At 34.5% G+C, this 7450-nt stretch overlaps 1 pseudogene; it reads left to right on the top strand.

Moving 5' to 3' along the window:
* The first annotated feature begins 1650 nt into the window (after positions 1-1650).
* LOC104759610 (uncharacterized) lies at positions 1651-4214 on the top strand (annotated as a pseudogene).
* Positions 4215-7450: the final 3236 nt, after the last annotated feature.

Below are 7450 nucleotides of genomic sequence, written 5' to 3'. Positions count from 1 at the left end.
AAAAATAATTTGAATATGGCATGGCGTAGGCAAACTTAAAACCAACCACAGGTCATTCTTTGATTTTTTTTTATATACGGCTGCTAAAAATAATTTGTAGTCATTTTTGTTATAATTTGTATGTTAGTTTTAAAAAAAGAAAAATATAAGTCAAGTCATATTCTTATAGGAACAATTTGTGGGTTGGGTTTTCTGTATAAAATATTATGCATAAGTTAGATTTTCTATAAAATATTATCGGATTATTTTTATAAGAATAATTTGTGAGTTGGGTTTTTTACATAGTATAGAGTATTCTTAAGGTATATTATTCTATATAGAATATTATCCGTAGGCATGCAACAAATGCTTGGCTATCCATTCTCAACCGTAACCCGACGTTTGACAGGCTCTTTTCTTGGGGCATAGATGTTGAGCAGGTTTGTATTCTCTGCGGTCTGGCAAATGAATCGAGAGACCATCTTTACTTTGAATGTGCTTTCTCTGCGGAGGTATGGCGTATGATCACCCTTAAACTTCAGATTCAAAATGCTCCGGATCAATGGGATCGCGTTTTGACATGGCTCCCGACTGCCACTAATTCCAAGATTCATAATCTCGCCCTTCTACAAGGATGGCAAGGAGCAATGTATGAAATTTGGCATGAACGTAACAGACGTTACCATGAAGGTCTAACTCTCTTTGTTGGTCAGGTGGGGGTTAGTTGATACCTTCACCTCTCCCTTCTCCTTTTCTTCTTTGTTCTGTTCCAGATCCTTCTTCCCCTCAACCCCTTTGTACTGGTTCTTATTTGCTTCACTGTAACTCATTTCAGAAATTAATGAAAGCCCTTTAACAAATATATATATATATATATATATATATATATATATATATATATATATATATATATATATTATCCGTAAGGCGGATCATTTTAAATTTAATTTGTAAGCTGGGTCATTCTTAGTTATATTTGTAATCATTTGTAAGCCGGGTCATTCTGTATTAGATACTACTAGATGAGTACCCGCGCACTGCGCCGGTTATCTTTTGGTGATATAAATAATTATATTTTCATTGTCAATATTAGATTGTGTATTGAGTAGTCAAAAACGAAAGCACAAACCGTGGTGATCAATATCATGTGACTGAAAATTTGGAGTATCCAGCACATATTATTGAATCGTCTTTGTCTCTGACACTCAGGCCCGGCCCTTGACATATCCTTATGATACATTTGTATGTGGCCTCAAAATAAAAGCCCAATTTTTTTTTTTTTTTTTTGTAAAGCTTAAGAAGGCCTGTTAGAGATCTAGATAAGGACCAACAGCTGGAAACCAATATATGTTTACAAGTACTGAAGTACAATCTTGAATCTTCGAGAGAAAACTAGAGAGCGTTTGGAGTAGAGTCGTAGAGAACAAGCTTTGTGATTTGGTATTGGTTTTTCTACTAGATTAATTGATTTTCAGATACAACCGTAAATGACTGAATGATAACGATTAATTTAATATCAGAAACTTCCAAAATTGTTGTTTGATTTCAGAGTTCTTACTCATTTACAGTTACGTTTCGTAACTCTTTTTGTTTCTTTGCAGTCGTTGTGTAATATTCTTATTATCACAGATTCACAGACTCATAGTTTAATATATTTTCAATTTCAGAGAGATGAAATCGAGATTTGAGGATGGAGCTGCAAAGAAAAGAAAGAAGAAAAGAGAAGAAGAATTAACAAAATCTCTAGCCAATTCTATGTTCAGGTATTTGAAAAAACCAAAATCTCACAGTGACATAACAGCTGAGGATGTTGGAATTGATAAGGTTGTTAGAGTAGATGATGAACATTGTGAAACTTCTAAGCAAGAAGAACTTAATGAGGTTAGAATCCATAGTGAAGAGCAAGAAGCAAATAATAATAGGGTTGAGAAAGATGATGAGGATGTTGTTGGTAATCATGGAGATAGTGTGCCTTTCAACGAGGATTCTTTGGATCCTGCAAATTGGGGAAAAATTGATCAAATGTTGAGAGATTTTTTGGTTGGAAAAGGTCCTCTTGCACGACCGTATGAGGATTATAAGTTTCCCAAAAATGTCAATGGTAGACATTTTTCTCATAAACTCTACAAAAGGCCAATGAAGAACGGTGATAAACAAGATAGACGTTGGCTAATCTATTCAAAAAAGTCAGAGAAAATCTACTGTTTATGTTGCAAGCTGTTTGCAGGGGAAAAGGATACTTCTCAATTGGCAAGAACATGATTCATGGATTGGAACAATGTTGCAGGAAGGCTTGGTCAACATGAACGTAGTCATGGTCACCTTGTGTGCATGAGCCAATGGATGGAATTGGAGTTGAGATTGAAAAAGGATATAACAATTGATAAGTCCGTCCAAGAAGAAATCAAGAAAGAGAAAAATCATTGGCGAGAAGTTTTATTGAGATTATTTGCACTAGTGAAGACTTTGGCTAAATGCAATATAGCTTTCCGTGGAAGCAATGATAAGATTGGTGAGAATAACAATGGGAATTTTCTTAGCTTTATTGAAATGTTTGGAGTTTTTGATCCAGTGATCAGGGAGCACATCAGACATATCAAAGAGAAGAAAACTCAATACCATTATCTCAGTCACAAAATTCAGAATGAATTGATAGCAATGTTGGGATCAGAGATGAAGCTTATGATCATTAAGAAGATTCAAGAGGCAAAATATTTTTCAGTTATTCTGGATTGTACTCCCGATATTAGTCACAAAGAGCAAATGTCTCTTATCATTCGATGTGTGGATGTTTCTATGGATTCAGCTCAGGTATCAGAATATTTCATTCACTTTTTGGAGGTTGGTGATAAATCAGGAAAAGGGTTGTTTGATCTACTTTGTGATACATTGGCTGATCTTAACTTGGACATTGATGATGTCCGAGGACAAGGCTACGACAATGGCTCAAATATGAAGGGGAAGCATAAAGGAGTACAAAAAAGAATGCTTTATGTTAATCCAAGAGCATTTTATACGCCATGTGGTTGTCATAATCTGAATTTGGCACTTTGTGATATGGCTAAGTCATCTACTAAAGCGATTGCTTTTTTTGGGATCATCCAACGTTTATATACATTGTTCTCACCTTCTACTACTAGGTGGGATATATACAAGAAAATGGTAGGAGGTCCTACACTTAAACCCTTATCAGATACTCGTTGGGAAAGTCATCTTGAGAGCGTTAAAGCTATACGTTTTCAAGCTCCTGAAATCCGTGATGCTCTGTTTTTCTTGGTTGAAAACACAGAAGATCCTAAAACTCAGAGTGAGGCTGACTATCTTGCGATAAGTGAAACTCACGGAATTGGAGGATTTGAGTTTTTGTTTAGTATTGTTATATGGTATGATATTTTGGCTGCCGTGAATACTGTGAGCAAGACTTTGCAAAGTGAAGATATAGATATTGATGCAGCGATTACACAACTAAAAGGGTTAGTCTCTTTTTTTCAAAAGTATAGAGAAACGGGTTTTGAAGCAGCAAAAGTTGAAGCCACAAAAATTGCTGTTGAGATGGAAATCGAGCCCATCTTTCATGTTAAAAGGAAGCGCCCTATTAAAAAGAAAACCCATTTTGATGAAGAGCCAAGACAAGTTGATGATGAAAGTGTGGTTCTGAGCGAAGAGGAGAAGTTTATAATCGAGTATTTCATGAAAATCATGGATCAAGCTCTAGTTTCTCTTCAAACAAGGTTAGACCAATTTCAAGAGTATGAGAAAACGTTTGGTTTCTTGTTTGATCTGAGAAAACTCAATTCAGCAACTGATGATAGCTTAAAGGAATCATGTATCAATCTTGAAGCTTCTCTTAAGCATGGAGAACCTTCAGATATTGATGGGATTGATTTATTCTTTGAAATCAAGGTCTTTCGAGAAGTTCTACCAGAAAATGTCAAAAGGACTGCTGAGGTATTAGAATTTTTGAGAAGGTTGAAAGACTGTTATCCAAATACATGGATTGCTTATAGAATTATGCTTACAATCCCGGTTTCAGTGGCCTCGGCAGAGCGAAGCTTTTCAAAGCTAAAGTTGATCAAGTCTTACTTAAGATCAACAATGTCACAAGATAGGTTGAATGTTTGGCTATGTTATCAATTGAAAAAGACATGATCAAACACCTTGATTATGAGAAGTTGATGAATGAATTTGCAGAACGGAAAGCAACAAGGAGTATCTTCAAGAAGAAGTTTAAATAAGCTATCGTTTCTCTCATTCTCTGTTTTATGTTGGATTTTATGTTGGAAGAACTTTTTTTTTGGCAAAATTTTGTGGTATTATTTTTTCTATAAAGGCCTCAAATTTGGATTTCGTATTTGGCCACAAATATAACAGGACCGGCACTGCTGACACTACAGCAGTAAGAAAAAAAAACTGTAGTAAATTTGGTCAATTTCCAAGTCTCATAATCTATTCTACCTCTTAATAATCAAACACAAAATGATCAATTTCTTCTTATTCTATAGTAAGATTATATTTAACAACACACATGCCGGCCTAGATACATAAAATAAAAATTAAGAAACAACACCACTCAAAGAAAAAATCCTTAAGATTCACCATAATGAGAAGATCTTGCAATCTTCTGTATAGTTGAGCAGATAGAGTCATAGAAAAAATGTCTGCATAGAAAGAAAACAACACAACAATGTAAGATTCAGAGAAAAATTTGATTTTTTTTTTCTTGTCTATTATCGAATGAGAATGAATATAATCACTTAAAATTATAATTAGAAGAAATACTTAAATATCTTTCTCTATATATTCACGACTCCTGCCATGTAAGGATTTGTTTTTTTCGAACTTGCTATATCATACCAAAGCAAGAAATATAAGAAAAATTAAAGAAAACAGTAAGCAAAACATAGCATGTAATTCCCATAATGAAGAGAGTAACTTGTAATCTATTTTGAGCAAAAGAAATAAACCATTAGTCATGTATTAACATAGTATAGGTAAGCTACAAAAAAAACTATTTACAACCAATATAATTTCGTTCATGCGTGGATATAAACTCTTAAGAAGCCTAAAAAGCCACAAGTTGTACCCATCAACTATTTGGAACAATAAGCATACTAATCAGTTCTAATTAGACAATTTCTAGATAATGTTCTTTCTTTAGCAAGTTCAGTCTTATGTTATCTTCAGCATTCTAATATATATTCTAAAGTCGAGTCTCGTTGGTGATTTCTTCAAAAGATTATACTCTGAATATGTTTGATCTTCAAGTTCTCCTTTCTGTGTAGTTGATCTTCATCTTCCATATCTTTTTTTACTACATAAAAAACAGCAGGATGTGAAAGATATCATAAAGGAGCAGTTACTACAAAAATCAAAACAAGGGAAGGCGAAAATGGTCGAAGTAGCAGTTACTATGAAAATCAAGCAAGAGAAGACGAAGAGGATCAGTCAAGCAACATAAAGAATTTAAGATAATTGGTTGATTTTAGTCATGGACATATGGCACTCTCTCCATTACTGATGTTGCAGAAAGATGGAGAGAGTTGGCCAACTTTCATAGTATAGATTTGTAAGTTAGATTGTTCTATAAATAATATAATTTGTAAGTTGGATCGTTTTATTAAACATAACTTGTAAATTGGGTCATTGTTAATAAATATAATCTAAAACAAATATAATTTAAATATTCTATTGTAATGAATAACTTAAATGTTAGACTTAGCCGTTTAGTTGTCCCAAGATTTGCATCCGTTGGATTAGAAAGAGAGTTCAAAGATCTGAGCCGTTGAGATCACAATGAGAAGTCTATTTAAGAAGAAGGCTTACTTCGTTACTTCTCACATCAAAATATATACATAACATCTGAAATTATTTCTCCTATAGTACGTGTAATATGGCGTCTGAAAGTACAATATATGTTGTTTCCAAGCCTGCACCAGAGCCTCCATATATAGAAAAGGCTCATAATAATTCGACGATGCCTGCACACATATACACGACGCGTGGTGGTGAGGGGTGGGCTCTTGCTTTTGGAGATACCAAAGAGATCAATGATTATATCACTACTGAATATGATTTATATTCAAGGATTCTTATAGAGGATCCAGAAGATGCTAAAGAATATCTGCTCAAGTACGATTTGAACAAAATTTATCTTAATGATCAGGTTGGCAAGAAGTTTGATGTTGCAGATTCTGTAATTGTTGTATTTACGGAATCAATTTTCATAAATATAGAGATACTTGCAAATTCAATCCAGATACAAGCTAATGATAAAGCTTTAGGGGTACATCAGTCTGATGGAAATATAAAAAATTTTACTTGTGTAACTGCAACACGGAAAGAAAAAGGAGGTCTTACACTTGTAGGATATGAGCCTCCAACTCCAGCATCAGCGGAGATGAAAGGCTAACTCGACGATGGCGCAACCCAAAGTACCAGCAAGACTGCTGATTAAGTCATACGACTAAGTCTCCTTTTCCCTTCTATTTCTGTTTTCTTTTTGCAAATAATACAGTGGCTTTATGTTTCCTATCTCTGAGGGCAAATCCCACTTTTCCTTTTCTGCTTTGTGCTTGCAAGTGTGACTCCATTGTAAACTGAAATAAAACATTGAATAAATACTTATTTTGTTTCCCTATTGGAACATTTGTTCTTGTTTTTTTGTATTAATAAGAAAGTTTGTTTTGCGAACAAAGTTTTACACAACTTTTACAAGAGACACAAAATGAGTGATTTTTTTTTAATTACAACTTTGTAGAAAATCATTCGAATAGTTCATACTTTATTAAGGACAATACTTTTTTCATCTATAATCCTTTCTCCATTTAATATATTTTGCAATATGTATTTTCCGTAATCAATATTGGCAAAAAAAATTTTGGTCTATTTTATTTTGATCGACACTCTCAATTTTTCAAACATACTTAAGCGTGAAAATATCGTAGATATTGTAATCAAATAAGTCAATAAAAGTTTAAATCCATTAATAATAAAAAGTAGGTAAATAAAGACTAGAAAAGCTTAGTCTATCAAAAAGTTTTCTCTCTCCTGAGGCGATTTTATAGCTGATTAGTTTCCTAACTCTAATTGTCGCCGTTGGCCGGTCTCACGCCGGCGACGAGAATTGTTCCAGATACCAAAGCGAAAGAAAAAGAAGGACTCCACTCTCTCTCAATCTCAAATCCCCGGAACCTCGCAGTTCGCTCGATTTTCTGCGTTAACTGGGATCTCTTCTCATAAGGTCGACAGAGGCAAATCCACAAACCTCATAGACCCGGTCACTCATGTCACCCCCGAAGAATTAACTGTCGGGATCCCATCACCTACGCCAGGAGTTGCTGGTCCAGGAGACTCGGCGGCCTCAGCGGAAAAGATCCCTTTAGATCTGACATCTTCTCTTGCTCCCCAAGATGAAACTTCTCCACCTATGATTCTATTGGCTGTTGAGGCAGGTGTCTCCAGCAAAAAATCT

This window comes from Camelina sativa, chromosome 17 (assembly GCF_030686135.1).
Source record: "Camelina sativa cultivar CO46 ecotype springtype chromosome 17, ASM3068613v1".
Taxonomy (NCBI): Eukaryota; Viridiplantae; Streptophyta; class Magnoliopsida; order Brassicales; family Brassicaceae; genus Camelina; species Camelina sativa.
The sequence above is the reverse complement of the archived record's forward strand: the minus strand, read 5'-3'. Positions and strand labels throughout refer to the sequence as shown.